Source organism: Globicephala melas, chromosome 10 (assembly GCF_963455315.2).
Source record: "Globicephala melas chromosome 10, mGloMel1.2, whole genome shotgun sequence".
Lineage (NCBI taxonomy): Eukaryota > Metazoa > Chordata > Mammalia > Artiodactyla > Delphinidae > Globicephala > Globicephala melas.
This window is the reverse complement of record NC_083323.1, coordinates 81,706,948-81,733,451: the sequence shown is the minus strand read 5'-3', so window position 1 is coordinate 81,733,451 and position 26,504 is coordinate 81,706,948. Positions and strand designations below refer to the sequence as shown.

The 26,504-nt window shown below is 44.2% G+C and overlaps 2 protein-coding genes across 5 annotated transcripts in view; one reads left to right on the top strand and one right to left on the bottom strand.

Moving 5' to 3' along the window:
- LMNTD1 (lamin tail domain containing 1) overlaps positions 1-11,721 on the bottom strand; it is a 442,400-nt gene extending 430,679 nt beyond the window's left edge. For all 3 annotated transcript variants that reach the window (XM_060305881.2, XM_060305879.1, XM_060305878.1), the window contains exons 1-2: positions 11,320-11,721; positions 1,957-2,127 (exon numbers count right to left, since the gene is read on the bottom strand). The gene's annotated coding sequence lies outside the window, so the exon portion shown is untranslated. The remainder of the gene's footprint in view (positions 1-1,956; positions 2,128-11,319) is intronic.
- Positions 11,501-26,504, top strand: part of RASSF8 (Ras association domain family member 8) — a 129,936-nt gene continuing 114,932 nt past the window's right edge. Inside the window, exon 1 of one of the 2 annotated variants that reach the window (XM_030830543.2) lies at positions 11,501-11,606. The gene's annotated coding sequence lies outside the window, so the exon portion shown is untranslated. Of the gene's footprint in view, positions 11,607-12,318; positions 12,395-26,504 lie in introns of those variants that run through there. The other variant, XM_060305883.1, reaches the window with a different exon arrangement.

The following is a 26,504-nucleotide window of genomic DNA, read 5'->3' as shown; positions in this document are numbered from 1 at the left end:
AGAGGAATTTAGGGAGTGACTGACTTCTATTTCTTTTTTTGTTAATTGGCACAAGGAGAGTTCGTGGTTTAAAATTAAGAAAAGGAAAACATATCAAAATGAAAATTAGAAGAATCTTCATGGCAGAAAAGATACATCTGAACAGGGCCCTGATGAAGACACTCCTTTGCATCTTTGAAGTACACATTTGTTTTCTTCTTTCTAGCTGTTCTATTTCATTACAACTTAATAGTTCCCCTACTGCGTACAACATGACTTCTGAAATGCTTGATCTTGAGTAAAACGGCAATTTTGAGCAGCTTGATCTGGGGGTAAGTCCTGTGTCTTAAGTACCGTGGAAGGCTGTTCCCCGTGAGGCTGACTGACTGCTCACAGCCCACTGATTGCGGAGCTCACCAAGGGATGTGGTTTCTCTCGCTTGACAACCACACGTACTATAATCAGAGAGACATGACATGGGGCTCCTCTGAAATTACCTCGAATTGCCTTCCAAGCAGTACTTGGTCTAACAGTGGCTCTGGCAATAAGGAACCATCGCCATGGGTATCGAAAGCCCACCCAGCCTTTCTGAAGCCTGAGTACGAAAAAATGATTTCTTTAACTTCGGAAAATGAAAGCACCATTTGAAAATAAATACGAATTCTCAAATTGGCTGCAAACTATTTAATCAAATGCCTTTTGTGGTTTCAGAGAATATGAAGACAACCCCAAACATGTTGACACAATTTCACAAATTTCTCTTATCCCAGCTTATTGTTGTCTTAAGTATTTTGCAGAGAGATACAAGTTTATGAGACAAGGAATCGAAATGAAGTTGAATAAATACAAGTGTTTGTTTGTATTCCATCTTGAGTCTTAACTCTGAGCCTAATTAGCTGCGTTATCTTGAGCAGGTCCTCAGACATCTCTGGATTTGATTCCTCAACTGGAAATCGAAGGGATTCGATGAGATGAGCTCTAAGACCCCTTGCAGCTCGACAGGCAGTAATTCAAGTTTTCTCAGCTTCAGCTTTGCCGTGACAGGGGACTTTACTGGGTTTTGGGAAGACGGAGCTACTGCTTCACGCCTATGCAATACTGCCCTGAACAGACATGTCACAGCTGCTCTGGTTCCTTCTGACAGAGGCTGCTTGGATGGGCGTGAAGCCAGTGAAATTCCAGCAATAAAGACTTGTGGAAAAGCTGCCATGGGACTCTTAAGGTTTTCCACTATAACCTGATGACCCTCAGCCAACTTTACAAAGTGATGAACAAGCATTCCCAGTCAACAAAAAGAAACCCTTCAACCATGGCTCAGCCCCTCCCTGCCACTGGAGCTCTCACTCAGAACGCTAATGCCAAAATACTGGTTTACCAGTATTTTTCATTTGCAGTAATAACCTCTGAGTGAGGAGGTTTATCAGCAGAATGGACCCAAAACAAAAACAAATAAGTGCATGAAGAAACTTTTCTGTCTCATATTGGCCCACCTGGTACCGGTGCTCATTTCTGAAACATCACCAGGGCATCAGTGCCCTCCCTCCCGCTCCTCAGAAGCTAGGTTTCTGGTCTCACACTGTCTCCCTGTCCCACCATGAGACAGATTCGGGAAAGCATCTCACTAAAAGATCAGGCCTCTGACCTGAAACTTCTGATTTCAATAGTAAGAGTAAGGATAAAGGCTACCTTGAACTGGGGCCTACTCTAGGTCAGATCACTTTATTTGGTAAACATTCTTTTTTTTTTTAATTTTATTTATTTTTTTATACAGCAAGTTCTTATTAGGTGCCTATTTTATACATATTAGTGTATGTAGGTCAATCCCGATCTCCCAGTTCATCCCACGAGCACCACCACCACCACCACAACCGTCACCAACACAGGCAGAAACTGAGGCCCAGACAGATAAAATAAATTGCCCAAAGTCAGCCCCACCAGCCCCACCCTAGATGCTAATCCACTCACTTCACAGCTTACCTGGAGCCATCTACAGGGCTCTGTCCTCTGGGGTAGGTGAGAGTAGCCAGGAGGATGAAGAAGGGTTAGAAACTGACAACCAGCATTGGAAGACTTCAATATATTTCATCCTCAAAGAGTCTATCCTTTTGACAGCTGTCCTCACTCAGGCTCGGGTCTCTGAAGGTCGCTCTGAAAAGTGCATTAATTTGCTTTTCATTTATCTAACAAAGACTCACTCAAGCACCTCTTACATGCACAGTAACTACTGAACTGGCTGCTGGAGAGTAGGTCTGAAAGAAGAGGAGAGCACTCCAAGATGCTGTCCTCGCCCCAGGAGGATTAGAGTCCTGTACGCAGCCTGTCAGACCTCCTTTAAACCCATGTAACCTCCCAATGCATCTTGTCTTCTGCCTACGTTACCTTCTGCCGACATTAAGAAACTAGAATTATTAAATAATTCTAATTAATAAATAAATAATTAAGAATTATTTTCTCTCAATTTTAGAAATTTGAATTTTAATCATTCATGTGAAGTTTTCACTATCTCTAAAATATACCCTAAGGATGTCCCTGATTGCTCACAGTAAACTACTGGTTATGTGCAAAGTAGTTCTTCCCCCAAATCACCACTTCTTCCCTTTTCCAACTCCAGCCTATTAGAAAAACAGAAATTAAAACCACCTGCCTTGACTGACACTGCCATGGGGTCTCCAACGGTTTCCTTTTTCTGCATAACACCCAAGCCTGGGGGTTGACTGCCAAGGACTGGAATTTTAGCTCCCATATTTCATTTTGTCTTGCTCGTTTTGCTTTTGTTTTTAATAACTCCTTTTTATCCCCTTATTTGCTTCTACGTCAAATGGCCAGACAGAACTAGACCCCTTACCTACATGGACCCCAGAGTACAATCACAATTATTCTTTTATTACAGGAGTAGGGAAACTGACATGCTACTCATCTTTGATTAATTTCTGACACTTGGTTCTAATAAACAGTGGTTTTTGTTTTAACCAACACTTCCCTAGGGAACAGCAGGGGCTAAAATTAAAGCACAGAACCAAAAAACATCTCTGCCCTGAGGAGAATAAAAAGATTTCTTTCTTTTGACTTACTCTCTGAAGCTACCCGGGGCTGAATTGATTATCTACTTCTGTCTAGAATCACTGAAGTATTATGCAGTTTTTTCTGCAGTTTGACGTGCTGTTGTGACCCCTATTAGTATGGGGACGTCCCAGTTTTGAGGGCAACAAGTAACACGGGCATTCTTCATAGGGCATCCACTCTTCGTCCATTTATTTGTTATAAAGCTCTAGTGGCCCATATTGCTCACAGGATGACGTTTTTAGAAACCAATGCTTAGAAATCAATATATAAATTGAATGCTACGAGTGAAGTCACAGAATAAGGTAAAAAATAAATAACAGAATTATATTCACTGAATATTATATTCGTGGTACAAATTAAGCCTAACTCAATTTTTTTTTTTCCTGGATTTTTTAGTTGGATTTTTTAACTGTTTGGGTCATTATTAGAAGCTGGAGCAAGCCTATTCTGCCATGTCTCTTCTCTTTCTGTGACACCAATTATTTCAATTTATGATGCATATATTCAGATTATTAGAGCCAGATGTGACATATAAGGTAATTCTAGAAGCCCTTGCTGAAAGAACAATGCAGCCCCACCTGGATGTCCGGCCCTCTTGGAATAAACGCACGGAAGGTACACAGGGAACAGTGGAAGAGGAAAGACCTCTGTCAGACCACGCTTCCACCTTAGAAAGGTCCAGGAAGGCAAAGGGACTCACCCAGGGTGAAAAAGTTTATTAAGCCGAAGAACTAGCACTCACTGGGCTATTTCCTAGGATGGTCCCTTACCTGGTAAAAGACACGTAAGACCAGGAATGTCCTTGAAAATGCACACTGTTGTCTTCATCATAGTTTACCTGTGGGTTATGTGCCCAATTTGCTTGTAAACTGACTTGGAAACATCAATCATTCTCCAATAGTAGGTTAACTTATTTTGCTGGGTGAGCAGTCCATGACGAGGAAGTTGTGATGCTGCCGGGGCTGCCTGATCGTCACTCCTCAGCCCTCACCCTCAGCACGCTCTGGGCACCAGGTGAAAGGAACCGGCCTAACCCAGACCTCAATTTGCAATTCCCTTCTAATCTTTGCACCCTGAACCTTTGCCAGTTCTATGCTGCATTCTCTCAGCCCTTTTTGAGTCTTGCCTCACTCTAATTACAGTGGTAAAGAGTACAGATTTTGAAGTCAGACTTCCTGGGTTTGAATCCCAGCTCTGCCGCTATCTAATGATGGACTCTTGAGTGAATTACTTAATCTCTCTCCGTTTTGGTTTCCTAATCTATAAAATGGGTGTAATAGTATACCTGATAGGGTTGTTGTATTTAAAAAATTATATGAGAGGTATTCAGAACAATGTTTGGCACAGAGTATACTGAATGGGAAAATTATAATTATTGGCTTTGTTTATATTCTCACCTACAGGCCTGTAGATGATGATGATAATATAATAATGGCAACAACAACACTTATGTACCAGGCACTGTGCTGAACGCTTTACACACATTATTCCAGTTAATCACAGTAAGTCTTTACATGCTACTAGTATTATCCTCTTCTCTTCTACCCCTTATTTTTTGCAGATAAGAAAACTAAGGTCTCAAGTAGTAAGAAGCAGAGTCAGGACTTGAACCAAAATCTGTCTTGGTATCTTCCCAATCTTTCTGAGAAAAGAGGCTTGGAGTTCTTTGAAAGTTCTTTTACTTAAATGGGTTGCCTTACCTCCCATACAGGTCAGGAAGACTGAAATCCCCACATAGGCTGAAGGGCAGCAGCAGGAAGGGAAGGGTCTCTCCTGGAAGATGTCAGTCATAAGACGATGACACCATTAATGTCTTAACCTGCCCACCCTGCCTTCCACCGTGTCACACGGCACCCATGTGGGCTGTACTGCTGAGGCCACCCGGACCCCTTACTTATTTGAGTACAGAATTAGAAAATGTTCTGATTCCAGCCAAAGTGGTACTATTTGTTATCTCAATGTCAGTAGTTCTGGGGAGTCATTTATTTCTACCCCAGCCTTAGGGTAAAGGGAACATCTCCTCCTTTCCCAGATTAGAAAAAAAAAAAAATTATGATTTTCCTCCCTTCCTTCAGGGCTTATAATAGCCAGTATTTTACACTCTTGCCTCACACTCACCTAGTCTCAGTTGTCAATGTATCTTCCATTAGTCTAAACTGGTGTCTTCAGCGGAAGGTCTGGGGCTGAAGGACCAGGGGAGAGAGAGAAGGAAAGTGCCCAAGTTTGCTAGAGGAACACCATGCACAGCCTTGTCCCTGCTCCTGTACCACCTGCCCACACGTGTATCTCCTCTGGGGCTCTCTGCCCCCTTTGCTCCCACATTGTACCCCAGAGCGTCACCCAGCACCTCCCAGGACAGCCTTTGGGTGCTCCCCTGAAATGCAGGTGAATCAGCAGCATGGCCTCTGTTTTTCCCTAAGACCCACCAGTGGCACCCACGCTACACTTGGCTCATGGGGCTAAATTTAGGAAGGGGAATAGCATGGGAAGGATTTTTACTCTACTCCCTTTCCCCACACCCACCATCATATTTAGCCGTCAAACTATTAGAAGGTGTTGCAAAGCTGAAGTTGAATGTTTGTTATATTAAGAGTGGTGGGAAAAAGAATCTGAGAAAAAAAAAATATATATATAAAACTGAATCACTTTGCTGTACACCTAAAACTAACACAAAATTGTAAATCAACTATAATTAAAAACCAAAAAAAAGAGTGGCGGAAAAGCTGTTTGAAGACAGACAAACACAGCTCCAGCGGCCAGGGGAAATAGAAACCCTAGTGGGCAGCTGAGGGGCTGACAGAGGAAAGATAAGCAAGCAAGTACATTTCTAGGGCCAGTGGAAGAGAACAAAGGGGGAGGTTAGCAAGTGGCCTCAGACATAAGCCTTAACCCAAAAGTCCCCTTGTCCCGTCCCAGCCTGTCTGGATCTATCCTAAATTTTCCTAACATCCTTAGTTCCTTCCTTACTGGGCACTTCACCTCAGTCACTGAAGCCACCACCAGCTGCCACTGCTTGGCACAAAAGGTAGGTGAGGAGAGAGGGAGTTCCCAAGCCTGTGCTGGAAGGAGAGACGGCCTCCGCACGTCCCTAGTTGTGCTCTGCGCATGCTTTCCTTTAGAGACAAGGCTGCACGTGGTGCTTGGTCTCCGCAGTACTTTTAGTAGTGTGCTTCAGTTGTTACAGGATCCTTAAGGGCTGGGTGTGGAGCTCTAACCTATCCATATATGATGTATCATGGGTGCTATCCATATATGATGTGTCATGGGTGCTGTCGGTACCCTTCTCAGATCCCTTCCTGGGGCCAGTATGTGCAGCCCTAGCTGTTGTGAGTGTTGGTTGCTAAATGCAGCTGCCTCTCTCTCACAGAACCACCTGTACCCTTGGGGGGAACGGGAGGTGCCTTGCATTAGGGGTTACCACCAACCTACAGCCAATGAGTGACTGATAATAGGTGTGCAAAAGGCCAATCTCTTTGCCCCAAGGAACCAACTCTGTGGTCCAATTCCTGCTCCAGAGTTCCCCACAGGATCATGCTAAAGCTGGTCTCCAGCTGAGGCCTTGTCTTGTCTTTGCTTTTATCCCCCTAACCCTATGCTACCTCCCTCGTTCCCCTTCTCGTGAGGCACACCCTCAATAAGTCACTTGCACAAGAATCCCTGTCTCAGGCTCTGCTTCCAGAGAACCTGATCTAAGACACATGCTCATTTCATGTTTATTAGAGGCCCCTCATTGTCACCAGAGCAATACATCTCTGAGAAAACCAAGGGTGAGAAGAGGAACAGCTTGACAGGACCCTAAGCCAAATTTGGACATACAGTGCAACTCAATTTATAATATTCCTGGGCCTACGCCTAAATGAAGATTTACTTATTCATACTCTAAGGTAATTTTTCTCTTTCTACAGAATATGAGTTATTATACTTATTAAAAGAATTAGATGCGTAGCATTTATTATTAATCAATACATTTGTTACAATTCTTTCAAATGTGGCTGGATGATTCTAAATTATTTTATAATAATTATTCTTACTATGGTCATATAAATCTCACATTTTAAATCAGTTGTTGGGTTGTTTCCCTCCAAGAACGATAAACTCTGTTACTGTGGATGATTGGGTCCCTGATAACGAGGCTCTGGTTAATCCAGCAGTGTTATAAACAGATCAGATTTCCAGTTTGCAATTAATAAAAATATAATTAAACACATAAAGGCAAAGCAGAAGATATTTTAATCTTTCTGCTATGATTCAGCAGTCATATCGGGGACATCATTATAAACCTCAATTATAGCATTGGAGAAGTGTAGGGAGATTGGTGAGTGGCATTCAGGTGGAAAGAATGCCAGACAGTCCAGATTTTACTGCACGTGTTTACAAAGATGCAACTTCTTAACATCAGGCACCACATTCACTGTTTTTCCCCAGTATTTGGATCCTAGTATAGGCTCTTGTGGAGGCCCCCCATAGTTAATCTCAGCTGACCAAATCCATTCTCCTAGCCTACAATTAAAAAACCAAGTGCTTCCCTGGTGGCGCAGTGGTTGAGAATCCGCCTGCCGATGCAGGGGACAAGGGTTCGTGCCCCGGTCCGGGAAGATCCCACATGCCACGGAGCAGCTGGGCCCGTGAGCCATGGCCGCTGAGCCTGCGCGTCCGGAGCCTGTGCTCCGCAACGGGAGAGACCACAACAGTGAGAGGCCCGCGTACCACAAAAAAAAAAAAAAAAAAAAACAAGACTTTCATTTTCGTGGGATTATCCTCTCAAAAAACTTCTGCCTAAATAAGAAGTCAATCATATTTTAAATCCTATTTCTGAATATATTTGTATTTATTCCTTTTGGTATAAACTGTTATAGTTTCCATTTATAGTTTATGCTTTATTTTCTTTCTATATTGTACTTTGCTATTTAACATAATAAAATTTTAATCACCCTCCTGCTCCATCAAATTATTGGAGGCTCCTTTAAGGAGTTATTTATGATTTGGTCTCTAAACATTTTATTATTTTTTTAACAAGAAACTATCATTAAATAAAAAATTCCTACAGATCTGAGAACTGTTGGTTGTTTCTAAAAAGGCCCTTTATGTGGGTCAAATAAATCACAATATTTATAGATCTTTGCAGTGTTTCAGTACGTGTACAAGATTTTCACTAGGAATGGTGAAGAAAACCACATTTAGTTGCTTTCTTCACACATATACTGAAGACAAGAGGAGAGATGAGTTTTTTTCCTTCCAAACTTGTCAGTAACAGTGACTAAATGCAGGCTTGGTAAGATAGGCTGAATAACTTTAAATGATCCCATTTGTACAAATTTTAGTATATGACTTCAGGCTTCAAGGTAGCCTTGATATCACAAGATTGTTGCTGTAACTCCAGCTATTACATCTGTGTTTCAGGCAAGAATAGTGCTTGACTCAGCTCTGCTCATAAATGAGGACACACAAATGAGTTTTCCTGGAAGGCCCATATCCACATGGCCAACACTTAGTAACCCCTATCTGCAAGGAAGGTTGTGAAAGAAAACTTCTCACTGGGCACAAAATCAGGTTTCTATTACTAAGAAAGATGTGGAGAAAGGGAATGGGATGGGCAACTAGCATTATCTACCTAATTTTCTCTTTTAGCATCTCTTTCCTCAGATGGCCTGTGAGCTCATATTAATATTAATTTTGTCATTAATTTTTGTAAGCCCAAAACTAGCACAGTACCATATTTATTATGTTTATAAATTAATGACGAAAATGGAACTCTCAGCTCGTCATAGGTTAGAAGGAAGAAGATCCAAGGCAAGTATAACAGATGAGTAGATGACATGAGTTTACTGCATTTATACTATCATTCATTCATTTAATTGTTATTTCAACTAATATTAATTGAGTTCCCAGTCTGAGCCAGGCCCTGTGTCAGGCATGGGGGATAGAGCTATAAATACAACAGAGCCCCCGGCTTTAAGAAGGGGGTGGGGGGGCGAAGTTGGAGGACGATAGTAAGGGCTCCACTGGTAAACAAGCAATTTCAGGGTCACATGGTAAGAGAAGTGAGGAGTGGTCCTGAGCCACCGTTTGAGGTTAGTAAGCTGTTAGTAGTCTGGGTGAAACACAGAGTGGGGAAAGAAGCAGCGAAAGAGAAGGGAAGATAGGTGGGACTAGACAATAAAAAAATGTGTAAGTTATACTCAGAAGTCCATAATTTACTCTTTCCAGCACACATACCTACTTGTTTCTGACAAAATGTTTGTTTCTCCCTTGGACTTCCTCATGAACGGATTTCCCGACACGTGGCCCTTAATGGATCTGACCCACTGACAAGCTTCTTCTGGCCTAACCTGTAGTCACAACTGTGTTCCATGAGCCTTATCTGACATGGTACAACTGTCTTCCCAGCATCCCATCTTACAAGGTGGTGTTCCCTGGTGGACCTGTTTGGGAAGTGTTGGTCCAGATACATATTTCTCAAGCTTAGCAATCTGATTCCACTGACACAATAAAGACAAAGTTGCCAGGGATTGCCAGAGAAAGGAATTTATCCCCATATGTTTCTCTCCCTTCAGATTCTCTTCTTTTCTGAATCCATCCTCTCAGATTCTTTTCTTGAAAATCAAATCTGATTACATCACAGGGCTTGAAGTGCATGAATACTCACTCATCTAGTTAGGTTACTTTCAGGGAATATAATTAGAAAGCAGAAATAAGGGTTGTTTACAAATCCTGCCAAGGACATTTGGTGTGATCTCAGGAAGGCTTAACAGGGGTGTGATTATGGCTAAGAAAGCTCAAAACAAATTATACTATATGCTGAGGAAAGAATGCATTAACCACATGGGGCTGAGGTAGGGAAGAGATTTTTCTGGGTTTATCCGGGCTGGACAGAGGTAACTTCACTGACTTCTGCAGCCACCAGTAAGGCACACTCTGATTCGGAGGTAGGGATACCTTATCAGGTACCTGGATCCTAGTGCTTTCCCTAAATAGTGGACACAGATATTCAATCATAGCAAATTTCATCTGATTTAAATGCTGGTCACATGAAAGGTAGCTGTCATGAGTCAGTCAACTTGTTCACCTCTGGATGCATGATAAAATCGAGGTCAGGACCCTCCTGGTGACCAAGAGAGACTAGATTAAGGTTCTTCTACTTGGTAAGATCCTGAGTCCTGGTTTAACAATAGCCACACTCCTTCCTGTTATCACTCATCCCTGTTTCAAGACCTCCATGAAAGAAGCATGACTATGGCAGATTCACTTTGTTGTGCAGTGGAGGCTAACATGACATTGCAAAGCAACCATGCTCCAATAAAAGTTAATAACAAAAAAAAGAAGGATGACTATCACAGCAGAAAAAGGGAGGAAGGTCCTAAAAAAGAAGGGGTCAACATTGGCAAATGCCACAAAGGGCACCAGAAGATGGGGACTGAATTTTTCCATTAGATTTGGCAATTAGGCAGTGACTGGTGTTACTCAGTGGAATTAAAGGTTGACAAGGGAATGAGAGCTTAGGAAATGTTAACATTAAGGTTGGAAAACTCCTCAGGGAAGAGGATCCATGCCCTACAGAGTCTCTTAAAAAAAGTTCCCTCGGGCTTTACACTTGAATCATAGAGAGCTTTTCTTGTCCCCAAATCCTCCAAATGTAGATTAGCCAAAGTGGAGTCTTACCATCCCTCTCCTCAGTTCACCTCTGAGGTAGAGGAACTAATGAGCTGTGCAATAACTAAAGGTCAAAATTAAAAGAGAAAGAAACAAAAAGCCTACAAACCCAAACTCCAAACAAAACGAATCAAGCCCTGAGTAAGACGAGCGGTAACAAGTTGTGCTTCAAATGTAATATTCCCGTTTCGATGATTAAAAAAGCAAAAGAGCAAAGAAAAAAAAAAACCCAAAAACTGAGTGTCTGGAGAATCAAAAGGGACATTTTATAACTGGAATGCTTCCTTGCACCTCATCCATTATTCATCCTCATCCCATTTCCCTCCAAACTGATAGCTGTTCCTGAGTTGTGGGCTTGTGTAAGCAGAAGTCTGGCCCAAAGAATGGATTCTGTCTGGTGGCTAGAGTAATCGCATGCCGTAAAAAAGAGGTGGAATGGTGAAAACAACACACACATCTGCGTTTCCATATGAAAGCACTGCTTTCCTTCATTGACAATTTGCTATATTTAAAGGTAGATGCGTGTGCATATGCGTGTGTGTGTGTGTGTGTGTGTGTGTGTGTGTGGTGGAGTGGGGAGCGGTTTTCTGAATCTGAGCCCAGCTCTTTCTAAACTTGGTTACTCACGTCTGATTCATTCGCTGTGTTTTTCGTCTCCTGTCTCTGTCACTGCCTGCTGCTGAGAAGGGGGTCGCTGAATCATTGCCACTCCAGATGAAAAGCAATTCAAACCCAGTCCTGAGGGGATGGAAGGGCTTTTTTTTTTTTTTTTTTAAAGCGTCCGCAGAAAAAGCCTCCTACTTTCCGGGGTGACGGTGGAGGGCAGTTTTGCAAGTCTCATCCCCGGGCTATGGAAGATTTTGCTCCGTGAGAGTCAGCGAGGCACCGGTCATCTCACCATTTCTGGCTTTCAGGTCCACGGGCCTCGGCTGGCTGGGGGTGTGCGACCGGCCGGGTGGCGTGGGGGCCGTGCCGGGGGGTATGGGGCGGGGAACCGACAGCCCGAGCGGCTGCGCCACGCTCCCCGCCGCTTTAAAAGCTCCCACAATGCAGCGCTGGCGTCCCAGTTCCGTTACACTGTCTCCCGGCGCGGGCGAACCGGCGAGGCGCGGGCGGGGTAGCAGGGGAGCGGCGGCTGTAACCCGAGCGCCCGGCCGAGGGGGGCGCCCCCGCGCCGCCGCTCTCGCGCGCTCAGCCAGCGGCCCGGCGAAGGGGCGGAGCCGCCAGCCGCCCGGCCCGGCCCCCGGCCCGGCCCCCCGCCCAGAGGCACCGGCAGCGGGAGCGAGCCGGCCGCGGACTCCGCCGTCTACGCTCGCCCGGCGTCCCGCACCGCGCCCGCCGCCCGGTGCCCGTCTCCTTGCCCAGCCTCGCCTGCCCGCTGGCCCGCGGCATCGGCGCAGCACTGGGAGCGGCTCTCGCCGGCGGTGCCGCAGCTGCCCGCGCGCTCGCACACCCAGGCACCGCCGCCTGGGGCGTCCGCGCTCACCTAGCGCCGGCCGGGAGGTGCGCGGAGAGGGCGCGCCGGGGAGCTGGGGCCTCCCGCCGGTGCGGGGCGCGCTGCCGGAGGAGCGCCGGGGAGCGAGGCGCCCCGGGCTGCGTGGCCGGGGACCGGCGCTGGGCGGCCGCCGGGCGCCGCCGCGTCCGCAGCGCCCCGGCCGGCCCCGCGGGGCGGCCTGCGGGGGCGGCGCAGTTGCGAAACTGAGTAAGTATTAACTTTACTAGGCGGCCGAGATCTCTGGGCAGCGTCCGGGACCCCTCCCTCCTCCTCCTGGAGCCTCCGGGCTCCCCCTTCCCCGCCCCTCTCTCTGCACCTCGGATTTCTTCGTCCGATCTGCCCCCGCCCCGCCGCCCCCGGCGCCGCCGCCGCCGCCGCCGCCGCCGCCGCCGCCGCCGCCGCCGCGGGCTCCAGCTTCCTCCAGTTCACCTTTTCCCTCCTGTCTCCCCTTTGCGCGTTCTCCTCGCCGCACACACGCGCTTTGACCGAGAGTACGAGCTTGTTTCCAGCCTCTGTTTCCTCCCAGTGTCCTTGGCTGGGGAGTTTAGAGGCCACTTTTGTTGGAAAGGGAAATGTATGTCTGGCTTCTTTAATTTCGCTCCAAATGGAAATCGGATGCTCGCTTGCCGAGCGACTGCTTGGTGAACGCTTATTTTTTTCCTCTGAAAAGATGATTGGTTTACAGGTTTTTAAATGTTGTTTGAACGATTAACCATCCTCGGTGCCTATTTCCCCTTGCCGCCAACCCGTCTGGGGAGGGGAGTCCAGAAGAGGGGACTTTCAGAGTAATTCCGTTTTGCAAACTAGAAACTTTGAGAGGGTATGTCGCGGAGAGCTTAATAAGATTGAAGCCAAAGGGACGTGAGCTTTGAGTGTGGGGTTCTCGTGTAGCACAGGATCTTTCACGCCAGGTACCTGGGCTCGTAATCGAGTGTTGCGTTGTTATTTTAGCATCCTAGAGCCGCCTGGTTGCTGAACCACTACTTTCTCAGCATCAAACGGCATCTTGAGCAGTGCAGGCGTTGGCTATAATTGCGGGTCAGTATTGCCCCTGATCTTTAGGCATTAGACGGGAAATAGATGCAGGGCACGTTTCATAGCTGACTTAAACCCGTCAGGTTAACCTTGTCAATACATCAAAGCATTGCGTTAAAAAAATTCCTCCAGCCTGATGACACAGAGGGACGAACATTTATGGATTTTCCAGTGTAATGTGCCACAGGAATTCTTCGTTAGATCTGTTTTGTCTGCAGGAAGCACCTTTAAATATGGATAGATTTCTGATTTTCTGTCGGTGGGATTAACCACCCATTCTGGTAGAAGGCCCCAGGTAATCTTTTATTTATTTATTTATTTTTAGATTTATTTATTTTTGGCTGTGTTGGGTCTTCGTTGCTGCGCGCGGGCTTTCTCTAGTTGCGGTGAGTGGGGGACTACTCTTCGTTGCTGTGCGTGTGCTTCTCATTGCGGTGGCTCCTCTTGTTGAGCTCTAGGCGCGCAGGCTTCAGTAGTTGTGGCACGTGGGCTCAGTAGTTGTGGCTCGCGGGCTCAAGAGCGCAGGCTCAGTAGTTGTGGCTCTGGGGCTTAGTTGCTCTGAGGTATGTGGGATCTTCCCCGACCAAGGCTCGAATCCGAGTCCCCTGCATTGGCAGGCGTATTCATAACCACTGCGCCACCAGAGAAGTCCCAGTCTTTTATTTTTTAATTTTCTTTTTTCTTAAGTCTTTCATCTCTGGGTTGCCAGGAGTTGGCAATCATGTTGTGAAGGAACAGAAAAATGGGAAGCTTTCTTAATGGATTTTCAGCATCCCATCCTTTGCCTGGGTGAGGCAGTAGTGAATGCCAGCTAGCCCTCTGCAGGGAGAGGTACTGCATGGACACAGGAATCAGGAGGCAGGACAGAGCAGTATTGTTTTGGAGGATGGTTTGTGTGAGATTTTATCTTTTAGCTGGCATATCAATTGTACTTTTAATTCTATTTATCCCCATGGGGAACTATCCCAAACCATAAATATTATATGTGACCATACCCCACTTAAAGAAGACTGAACATAATTTGATGATTGGACTTTTGAAGGATCAGACACAACAAAAATATAATTTGTAATGTAGACGGTAAAACCTTTCAAAAATCCTCCCCTTCCTCATTTTCTCTCCTTTTAAGAGTCTTAAGACGGTACTCTCGATACACAGTTGGCAGTAATGCCTTGAATTCTTTCTAGGTTCATTGATAAGACCTAATTTGGGGGCTTCAGTAGCTGAGGGGGACATCAGAGAGCTCAGAGAGGGAGGAAATCATGGGACTGTGCAGGGAGGAAAGGCATTTCAGTTTGCTGAAGTGGCAGCATGCTGCAGAGAAAAACAGTTTAAAAGAAGTGAGAATGTTTAGATTGTTTTTAGTGTGCATGTTTCCTGAATTTGTCATTCGGTTGAGATATTTAGGAATTGCAGAATTTAAATTCTGTGAGGTTGTGGTATCATTTCTTTTTGCCTAGTATTTTTATTAAGGTTTCGATTTTTTAATGTGAATCTCAATGCTTGGCTTTTGTAGCCTCTGTACTGTGTGGCTTGCATTAATTTTTGACTTGAATGACTTGGTCATTTTGAGAAATGATGAGTGTTTCAGAGTTTCTTACTCATTAATTGATCTGTCTTATGTTGATGTAGGTAATGAGAGTAAAAATGTTCAATGTTGAATATTGTTACTCTTTCCATTATGGCTGATTCCTGGCATAATGGGTTTGCTCATTTATTGTAAACCATTAGGGTCCTAGATATCTTGCTAGTGTTCAAAACATAGCAAAACTCTTTGCAGGTAGCAGTGGCGTGGAGATGGGAGTGGGATAGGAAAATATTGTGCATCATAACTCTGAGGATTGGATTTTAAAAATAATGTATCACCTGTTTTCTCTCCTGCTAGCTTGCTCCAACCCTAAATAGATTTTAAACTTCAAAGCTTTCTGCAAAATGGGGATATTATTACTAAGAGCGATGCTGTGACAAGTAGAACACCTAACATGGTGCCTGGCCCATCTCAGCCAGTAAATAAATGGCAGCATCTGTGACTTCTTGAAAACTGAGCTCATGATTACTCAACCTTTCAGACTGTTCCTCCTCAGTTTTTCATCTCATCCATCTAATGAGTGGCTCAGGCCAGGAGGCTGGAGTTATCTTCCACTCTGTGTTCTGTTCTGTCACCCCCCAGCCAACCAGTTTGTCACAAAGTCCTGTCTACTTTTTGGGCATAATCTCTTTCAAACCTGATTTTCAGTCTCCACTATGCTCCCATCCTGGTTCAAGCCACCACCGTCCTCTTTCCCACTGCAGAGGCCTCCGGCTCACACTCTGCCCTTCCTTCCAGTCCCTCTTCCACCAGCAGCCAGAAAGAGAAAAAAGAAGTCACTTGCTCTTTAAAGTCTTCAGAGTTCTTATTCTTGGGGTAAAATATAAAATCTTCAACATTCCTACAAGGTCCTGTGTCATTTGGTCCCGTCCCCCATTTTCATCTCTGGCCAGCCACGTGATTCAGCTCTCTAGCAGACTCACCTCAGGGCTCCTGCTGGTGGTCTATTTCAGGACCACCTCCTTGAGTAATTTCTCATCCTTGGGTGCTGGTTCAGATATCCTCTATAAACGTCTTCCCTGAGAAGGCCACCCGTGTCGTCATGCGACTTAGAACCCCTTGATCGTCTCCCTCATAGCAGTTCTCTTTTCCTTCTTAATATTTACCACAGTTTATAATTATGTGTTATTTGTTTAATATTTCTCTCTTGCCCCTGAGGGCAGAAATAATGCCTGGTTTATTCACCAGTCTATACCCAGTGCCTGGTGTGTATATAGTAAATGCTCAATAAATAGTTATTGTTGTAATGAATAAGATAGTAATACAACTTGTGATTTGTATATTGATTGCCTTCTTTATCACTGTTAAATCTGCTTCTAACACAAAAGCCAGGCTGGCTGTCTCCTACATTCCTTCTTTTTTGGTTTTATGTATAACATGAAATATCCTTTGCAGATATCAGGTAAAATGAATACATTGGAGCTCTGTGGAAAATTCATAAATAAATTGAGACACCTTTTAATTGGTGTTACCCTTGTGATTTTCTGTTGTAGATAATCCTTTTTCTAAGTACATCATTAAAGGAATTACGGTTTTTTCATCAGCACAGGATTACTGAAAGTAAAAAAAAACTTACCATGTCACATTAGTTTGCACATGTCATATGATAACATGTTAGTCAGCAGCTGTGGATTGCACCAGTGCTCGAATTCAAAGGAAGAAAGGGCAAACTGGAGTAGAAAAAGGAGAGTTATAGTTCTAAGGATGTTTAGTACTGTCCAGCTATTGCTGTGACTTGAATAAATAACTAGTGTCACTTGGCCATTTAGTTAAGGTAGAGAGGTAGTTGCTTAAAAATGGGAGCCACCTAGAGGTCTGGAAGTTCTTTTTTCCCTCTCACTAAAGCAATTCCTTGCTTTAGCCAAAAAAGTCTCATGACTTTCCAAGGCCAAGGAAGGCTTAAAGCTTGGAGTGTTTTTGTCATGTGGTTGCTCTTTACAAAATATTAGCTTGATGTACTATAACTCTTAAGTACTTGTGTCTTGATTAATGTTTCTGGCCTCTACTTCTTACATAATCACCCACATTTTCTTTTGACTTTAGTTTTTTAGGGCTTTAGTTTCCTCTTAGAACTTTCCCTCACACCCTAGAGTGAAGCAATTCCAATTATTTTCTAGTTTGGTATCTGGTGGGTCACTAAGTGTACAGGGAACTTGGGAGTTGATTGTAGGATTTATTTCTTTGCACTCAACCTCTAGGTTTCCCCAAAATGTTACACGTCTTTGTGGTTTGGACCCTGAGATTTTGCCAGCCAGAAGCCAGATGCCCTTGGGTTGGGAGAGCAGAGCAGGGAGGATTAAAGCATTTTTAACCCCCTATTATGTGCCAAGTTCTGGGCTAGGTGCTCTAACAAAAGAAGAGTGAGTAGTTCAGCTGGTCAACATCATGAAGAGGAATCTTAAGCTTTTCATACATTTGCTTCACTCAAGGAAGTTGTCCCTGTTGTTTCCTCATTTCCCCACCTTTTATTTTCTAGTCGGGAAGGCATGACAAGTAGAGATGTCCTGTCTAGCCAGACCCTTTACCTCACCTTGGTACTTATTTAGATCTGATTTTCCTTGTATAAAAATACTGGGAGTGGGGCTGGAGAGGGGCACACCATGTGATTTGCCTTTGTGGGAGGTCTTTGTGCCCCCAGGACATTTGCATCAGTAGTAGTCACCATATGCCCGAGAAGAAAGTTCTGGTTGGGAGCCCTTGTTATTCTTTCCCTCAGGTATACATGCTTACAGGCTACTTTGGGTGACCTTGAACAAGTTTCCTGGAGCTTTTTAGCACCAATAATATTTATTGCCTATTTATTTCACATCCTTGCTATAGGATTTAGAAGACTTGGGCAATTTTTTTTGTCACATTCAGATGTATCACAAATCTCATTACAGTTAACTCCAGTGCTGTCCAAGTTTTAGGCATTGAGAAAGATATTTTCTTATTCAGCAGTGTATTTTTTTTATTTTTGCGGTACGCGGGCCTCTCACTGTTGTGGCCTCTCCCGTTGCAGAGCACAGGCTCCGGACGCGCAGGTCCAGCGGCCATGGCTCACGGCCCCAGCCGCTCCGCGGCATGGGGGATTTTCCCAGACCGGGGCACAAACCCGCGTCCCCTGCATCGGTAGGTGGACTCTCAACCACTGCGCCACCAGGGAAGCCCAGCAGTGTGTGTTTTATTCTTTGTTTTGATAAGAAATCCGATATAAATACAGGTTGTAACAAGAGGAGAATTGTGATAATTTTCCACCAGGTTCTATTCATGTGGGTGATATATTTTGTCACTCTTGTTAACTGTCATAGACTTCTGAGTGCTAAGTCATGTTTATCTTTAATTATAGTAATTTTATTATTGGAAGATCACTTTAAGTTATTCCAGATATAAGTATATACATTGAAAAAATTAGGGTTCTCCTAATGGATAGATGCTGGACAGAAAAGTAAGTTCTTACTTTTTTTTTTTTTGATTCAAATATTTACTGAGCAGCTAAGGAGATACAAAGGTGATTAAAACATGGTCAAATGGACTTCCCTGGTGGTCCACTGGTTAAGACTCCGCACTTCCAATGCAGGGGGCGCGGGTTGATGCCTCATTGGAGAACTAAGATCCCACATGCCCCGCAGCACGGCCAAAAAAAAATGGTCAAAGAGGTGAGGCAAGTGCACAAGTAATAGAAAGCAAGTATAAGGCTCACAGAATCAAAGTGGGATTTTAGTTCCCCAACCAGGAATTGTACCTGGGCAGGCCCTCAGCAGTGAGAGCAGAGCGCAAGTCCTAACTGCTGGACCGCCAGGGAATTCCCCAGTAAGCTCTTACTTTTATTTTTGCTTAAAATATTTGAATAGGTCTATAATCTCTGAACCTAGCTCATGCCCTCCATTGTAATTTGTCTAGTCTTGATTACCTGTCTCTTCTGTTATAGTCTACTGAGTATGGACATACGGTGCATATTTGAAAGAGTGCACTTCAGTTAAAAGCCTGGCTAGACCTGGGTAGCCTTAGGGAAGTTATGATACTGGCCCAGCCTCATGTTTCCTGATATTTAAATGGGGCTACTAATTTGTCACTCAGGGCTAGTTTGGAATAAAAGAGGTGTCTATGTGTGTCTCTGTATGGAAATGAATGTATATGAAGTGTCTCAGTGAGGAGTTAGCACCTTTCCCTCACACAGCTCCAGTGAGCTCTGTCTGAACTGGGAGTCTGAACAGGCCTCGGGGCTCTTTGTCTGTCCAGACCGATGGTCTGGGAGCACCTGAGTTAGAGAAAGCACTGTCAGTGTAGATCATCCAAGGGTGGGAGTAGAACGTTTGCTAGTTGACATGGAAGACCCTCCCCACTCACCACAGTCTGGAGGTGTCTATCTCCAAGGCCTTTCTCCATTGGTAATGCTTCCTCTCATTGAATTTCAATCTCACTTCCCCTTGGCTCCTGACCCTCAGCGTGGAAAGAACATGCTGAGGTCTCTCTTGGCATTGCTGCTCCTTCTAGCTGTCTCCTCTCTCAGCCACCTTCTTACAGAAGCCATCTATGCTTAATACTTCTGCCACATCGCCGACAAACTCGCTCTCCAAAGGTACCATTTCTTAGAAACATGTCTTGCCACAGGTACCAATATCTTAATTGCCAGCATCAATGGAAGCTTTTCACCCCAGTATAACCAAAGCTTTTTGTAGTGTGTTCATGCTGTTGAGCGATCTCCCTCTGTCTTTTTTTTTTTTTTTTTTGGCTGCGTAAGGTCTTTGTTGCTCAGCGCAGACTTTCTCTAGTTGCACCGAGTGGGGGCTACTGTTCGTTGCGGTGCACGGGCTTCTCATTGCAGTGGCTTTTCTTGTTGTAGAGCACAGGCTCTAGGCGCACGGGCTTCAGTAGTTGCAGCACACGGACTCAGTAGTTGTAGCACGTGGGCCCTAGAGCCTGCAGGCTTCAGTAGTTGCAGCGTAAGGGCTCAGTAGTTGCAGTGTGCGGGCTCTAAGGCATAACGGCTCTAGTAGTTGTGGCTCGCAGGCTGTAGGACTCAGGCTCAGTAGTTGTGGTGCATGGGCTTAGTTGCTCTGCAGCATGTGGGATCTTTCCGGACCAGGGATCAAACCCATGTCTTCTGCATTGGCAGGCAGATTCTTAACCTTGCGCCACCAGGGAAGTGCCTCCCTCTGTTTTGAAATTTCTCCTTGGCTTCCTTGTCACCACTCTTTCTTTGTTCATTCATTCATTCATTCAAAATGAACTGCATGCCTTTACATGCATGGGGCTGTAACAGCACAAAACACATAGAACTACTGTACTCATGGAAAGCATACTCTATTAAGGGGAGTTAGATAATAAATGAATGAGTAATTTTATATTCTTTATATAATGATAAATGTTTTGGAGGAAAATATATAGCAAGGTGGAGGAATTGAGAATGCTGGGGGTGGGAGTGGAGGTGTGATTTGGTATTGGATGGGCAGGAAGTCCTCACTGAGGAGAGCACATTTGAGTAGAGATGGTAATGAGCAAAGGAGCCAACTCTGTAGCTGTCTGGAGGAAGACACTCGAGGTCCAGGGGACAGTGAGTGCAGAGGCCCTGGAGCAGGTGCATACGGGTGTGTGTACGTCAGAGCAGCCAGACCAGTTGCAGGAGATGAAGTAAAAGAGGTAATGGGGACCCCTACACTAGGGCCTTATTGGCTGTTACAAGGATCTTGGTTTTTACTCTTGAGTGAGAAGACTGTTAAGGGTCTTGAACAGAGGAATGAATGAATTGGAGAATAACGTGGAGTAGTCGGCAAGAGTATGACTTCTGGGGCTGGCTGTCTGGGTTAAGATCTCAGCTCTACACTTACTGGCTCTGTGACCCTGCAGTAGTCCAGTAACTTCTCTGGGCCTCATCGGTAAAATGGGAGTAGGAATGATACCTATCTCCCAATGTTGTGAGGTTTCAATGAGTTAATATTTGTACAGAACGGAGCATGGCGGATCCTAAGTATTATAAAAGTGCTTATTAAATACAATTAGTAAAATTGAAAAGGTTCACATTGCTGTCATACGGAAAGGGCTTGTCAAGGGAAATTAAGAAGTAGGAAGCCAAAACATGGAAACAGCCTGAGTGCTCATCAGTGGACGAATGGGTAAAGAAAATGTAGCGTGTGTGTGTGTGTGTGTGTGTGTGTGTGTGTGTGTGTAGTGGAATATTACTCTGCCAGGAAAAAGAAGGAATCCCATCATTTGCCACAAACATGGATGGACCTGAGGACATTATGCTAAGTGAAATAAGTTAGAGTAAGACAAATACTGTATAATCTCACTTATATGTGCAGTCTTTAAAAATTTCACAAATGAGGGGTGGGGATGGAGAGGTGGGGGGGTAAAATGGGAGAAGGGGGTCATAAGGTACAAACTTACATTATAAGTCCTGGGGATGTCATATATGGTATGGTGACTTAATAAAAAGAGAAGAAAAAAAAAAGAATTGAAGCAGGAAGACCAGTTAGGATATGATTGCAATAATTCAGGCAAGGGATGGAGTAGATAAAGTGCTAGTGGTGGAGGTGGGAGAATCATTGCGTAGTGGTGTGTTTGGAAATGGGGATGACCTATTGGCTGGAGGGTGAGATCTGCTTTTCCTTCCATCTCCGCTCTTTCAGACTAAGCCTTCTTTGCTGCCTCCTCTCCCTTTTGGGTTTGGCTCTCAAACACGGGTGCCATTTGGAAATAGATTGGTTGTCATAGAGTCTAGGTTGTGGGTATGTCTGGTGGTCAGTGGGCAAGGGCTGAGACGGGGGTGCTCAGCATCCTTCGTGGTGAAGCCTTGTCCCTTGTACTTCGCCAGTAGCATGCTGGTTGAGAAATGCTGCTTGAGACCTTCCCTCCCTGCCCCCCAGGTCCAGAATTTCTTAACCTATTGTTCTATGTGGGCAGCAGAGGGCTTATAAGCTACCTGGAATATTTTCCAAGATGTTTTTTGTTTATATGCTCTGTACTCTGACTTCCAGACCCCTCCCCACTGAACCACACAGCAACCTTTGGATCAGCACGCCTCCCAACTTCTTCCTTGATTTCCTATCCAGATAGGATAGGATATTTTTGGCATCATCCTCCACTTTGCTCCTAATCTTGACTTTCCCATGCCACCTCATCTTGACTAATTCATCTGGTTGTGATTGTACCTTCTGGATAGCTCAGGAAATCTTTTCCATTTCTCCATCATTCACTACCCTAATTTAGCATCTCTCATTTAGACTGTTGCCACTTCACTGGTCTCGCCCCCTGAGACCCATCTTCTACATGTCTCCAGATGAGCTTTCGGATACACAGATCTCACTGACTTGCTAAGAACTCAACTCCATCTCTGCCTACAAGGTTGAGTTCTGACTCTGTTGCCGCCCACAGGAAATTTGGCTCTGGTCCCCTGCCCTGTGGCTGCCCTCCCTCCCTGCTTGGCTGCCCTCCAGCTCTCCCTCCCTACCCATCCTCATGTGCCAGGCTCTAGCGGAACTAAATTAATACACTGATGCTGAAACATCTAAACATGCTATTTGATCACATGAAAAAAATGGTTCAACCTCTCCCTTACGTACCAAAATACCCTATAGCTCTAAAACCCAGCCTGGCTAACCTCTGTTCCTGAATGAGGTGCTCACTCCCATAGGAGTCCATCTTGCTTTCCTTCTCCACCATATGCATGTATATTTCTCTTCCTTTGCATTGTAATTTCAAATGCTCTCTACTTCAAACAGCTGAGCTTCTGAGAGGCTCTTCTTAAGCTCATTTGTTCACAGGTTCAAAGTAACTAAGAAGACTCCAAGCTTGCAGTTCCCTGATCCAGTTCAAGGAGTCTAAGTTTGTTCTTTGAAGCTTTGCAACCAGTCATGCCTTTGCTGCTGGATGTTTTGCGTGGCATCTCTTTCTAAAGTGGGGCAGCTTTGTCTACATTAAAAATCTCTTGAGACAGGTGGCTCCTTCACGGTCTCTTTGGAGCCCTGGGGACCTCTTTAGTAGTCCTTGGTGTCCAAGTTCACGTGTCACCTCTTGATTTGTAGGAGCCTTCAGTGGGCTCAGTCCTGGCCGTGCTCAGCCTTTCTGTTCTGGAACAGTTTCCTGGCCTCCTGAACTAACTTTGGACCAAGTTTCCACCTTTGGTTCTGATCATCCTGTTGTATTCAGGATGGAAAATCTTCTGAAGATCTCTCTTCTGTTTGGCTAATTGTTCTTGCTAGGTTATAATAGGTATAGGTTAGCTTTTTTCACCCTCACCTCATTCATCCTTTGCTCTTCAGGCTTCTTCCCAGTATTCCTTCCATATGCAAAAGGAAAAAAGAAAAATATTTTTCACCATCCTCAACTATTTTTATTAGCTCTCCTTTTGTGTCTGTCATAATTGTGTCTCTTTTTATTAGCACTTTAAACATGTACTGTACTTTTGCATTATCGATATGATGGGGTTAATAATGTTTGTAAAATTATTTAAAACGTGTTTTAAGTACAGCAAACACCTTCATTCATAGACTAACGAACATGAAGGCACCCACCCAGGCCAAGTTTTCAGAGTTTGGCTCTGGGGCCGGTATTTGTTCCCATCTGTATACTTGTGATTTGAAAGCTTAGGAGTGGAAGAGTTGGGATTTGTTTCACGTCACCTTTCCTGCTAGACTGTGTGTCTCCTGAAAGCAGGATCCCTATTCAATGATCCACCAACTGTAAGCTCTTTGATGAGAGGAACTTGTCTGATTCTCATTAGATCCTTGGGACTTGGCACTGTTAGTTGTTGGATGAATTCAGTACAGTGGCTAGTATTTATACCCCCAAGGGGAACTGTGCTAAACTGCCTCTAAGCATTTTTAGCTGTGCAGACTAAATGAAGAGCTGGAATACAGCTGATTGAAAGATTCATTTTACATGGGTGATTGAGGTGGTACTGAGATCTAGGTTGGTAAGAATGAAGGTTTTGCTTGGCTTTTGAAAACACTTCAGCAAATAATAAGTACCTACTGTGTTCAGAAGTAAGGGTCTGTAGAGGGTACAAGGAAGGGTGATGTGGGTCTGTGGTTTGGGGAATCTTATTATGAACAATGAGGGTATGATAAGTACATAAGTGATTACATATGGCAGAGTATGTTGTGAGATAAATATTATCAATATATAAAGCAGAGTAGGAGGAGAGTGTGGCTAAATGACTTAAAGGGTAAAGGTATTCACTACCGCAGTATTTGTAATAATAAACATTGGAAACATCTAAATGGTTGATAGCAGGGCACTGGTACAGGCACCAGGTAGTCTGTTTTACAGCCATTAAAAGTATTTATGAAGCATTTATAGTAATTTGGGTAAATGCATATGCTTTTTGTTAGGTGAAATGGTGGAATATAAACATATATACAGTGTGATCATAATTTAAAAAATAGTTTTTAAACAAGAATACCAAAAGGAAAAAAAAGCACCAGGAAGAAAACACTCCAAAATATAAACATTTCGTCTGACTTCAAGTATATTATATGTGTGTGTGTGTGTGTATGTATGTGTATATACGTGTACAATTGCGTGTACATATATACACATTTACACATCATAAATTATACTTCATTGAATTTTCATACACTAAGCATACCCATGCAACAAGTGCCCAGATTGAGAAATAGGATATTATCCTCATTTCCACAAGCCCCGTTGTGCTCCTGACGTCTAATGGCATTCCGTAGTTCTGACTGCTTTCTGTTCCTTATATAAATGGGTCGTACAACATGTACTCTTTAGTGTTGAATTTTTCACGCTCAGTATTGTGTGATTCATCCATATTGTGTATAGTTGTAGGTTGTTCATTCATATCATTTATTATGGATGACTTTTAATCTTACTCTTTCATCTTTTTATGTTTTCCAGTTTCCTATAATGAGTATGTATTTTATAATCAGAAAAAGATAGTACTTGTTTTTTTAAAGAGGCAAAGGCAAGTTTACTTATAAAGCGCTTGGGTAGATTAGGTTAGACCATGGGACTTGTGGAGGAGAACTGAGAACGTCGGTTGAGGTTGTCCTGAAACAGATGTGGTGCAGTGCAATGTGAAGTGAGCGTCAAGAGGCCCAGATTCTATCTGTTTTGTCATTTAGTGGTCACGGGACTGTGGACACATCCTTTAATCCCTTTAACCCTCAGTTTGCTCATCCATTAGTCAGCTGGGTGTGATGGTATCTCCCTTACTGGTCATGAGGATTAACTGGAGATCATATGATGAGTCTCTGAGGTGGTCTGCCGATGGCGAAGCCCTTCCTTTAAAATCTGGAGTTAGAGAGGACGGATGCCCAGGGAGGGAACTCCTGTCCAGTTGCCATTAATTTTCTCTAGGAAGTGAGGGGTGAGGATTATTTGCAAATGAAAGTACGTAGCTTTGAGGTGGGAGTTTGAGCATAGCGGAGAAGCTTTGGGGCAGGTAGCCCCTGAGTCCTCGGTGAGCTGGGGGTTCCAGGGAAAACGGAGGGAGAGCTCAGCAGTGTTGAGGGCCCAGCCACGGTGGGAGCATAAACGTGCATGTAGTGTGTGAGTTTTTCCTCCAGAAGATGTGTTTATCATGTTTTATCTGGGCTAATATTAAACTGATTCTTCCTGATCATACAAGTAGAGGAGGTAGAAAAGAGAAGGAGGAGGAAAGCCCACCTGACACATAAGAAATGCCATGACTGATCCACAGAGAGAGTGCCATAGAGCCCATGGTGATTTAGGACTCAGGAGATCTTTCTCCAAGGGCGTTTACACTAAAAGGGAGGGCTGAGATTTTAGTCTAGCCCGCAAAGCAGGCAGGGAACTTTTATTAATACAGGTGTACCTCAGGAATATTGCAGGTTCGGTTCCAGACCACTGCAGTAAAAAAAGTCATACCAGTTTTTTGGTTTCCCAGTGCATTTCAAGTTATGTTTACCCTAGACTGTAGTCTGTTAAGTGTGCAATAGCATATGTTTAAAATGACAATGCACATACCTTAATTAAAAAATACTTTATTGCTAAAAAAATGCTAACCATCACCTGAGTCTTCAGCAAGTCATAATCTTTTTGCTGATAGAGGGTCTTGCCTCCATGTTGATGGCTGCTGACTGATCAGGGTGGTGACTGCAAAGGCTGGGGTGGCCGTGGCAGTTCTTAAATTAAGACAATGAAGTCTGCTTCATTGATCGACTCTTCTTTTCACAAGTGGCTTCTCTGCAACGTGCAATGCTGTGTGTTAGCATTTTCCCCACTGTAGAACTGCTTTCACAATTGGAGTCAACCCTCTCACCTTGCTTCTGCTTTGTCAGCTAAGTTGATATACCAATATAAATCCTGTGTTGTCATTTCAACAATCTTCACAGCATCTTCACCAGGAGTAGATTTCATTTCAAGAAACCACTTTCTTTGCTTGTCCTTAAGAAGCAGCTCCCTACCCATTCAAGTTTGGTCATGAGATTGCAGCAATTCAGTTACATCTTCAGGCTCCACTTCTAATTTTAGTTCTCTTGCTCTTTCCCCCACATCTGCAGTTATTTCCTTCACTGAAGTTTTGAATCCCTCAAAGTCATTTATGAGGCTTGGAATCAGCTTCTTTCAGACTCCTGTGAATGGATATTTTGACCTCTTCCCATGAATCACTAATGTTCTTAGTGGCATCCAGAATGGTAATTCCTTTCCAGAAAGTTTTCAATTTATTTTTCCTAGATTCATCAGAGGAATCACTATCTATGTGAGCTGTAGCCATATGAAATG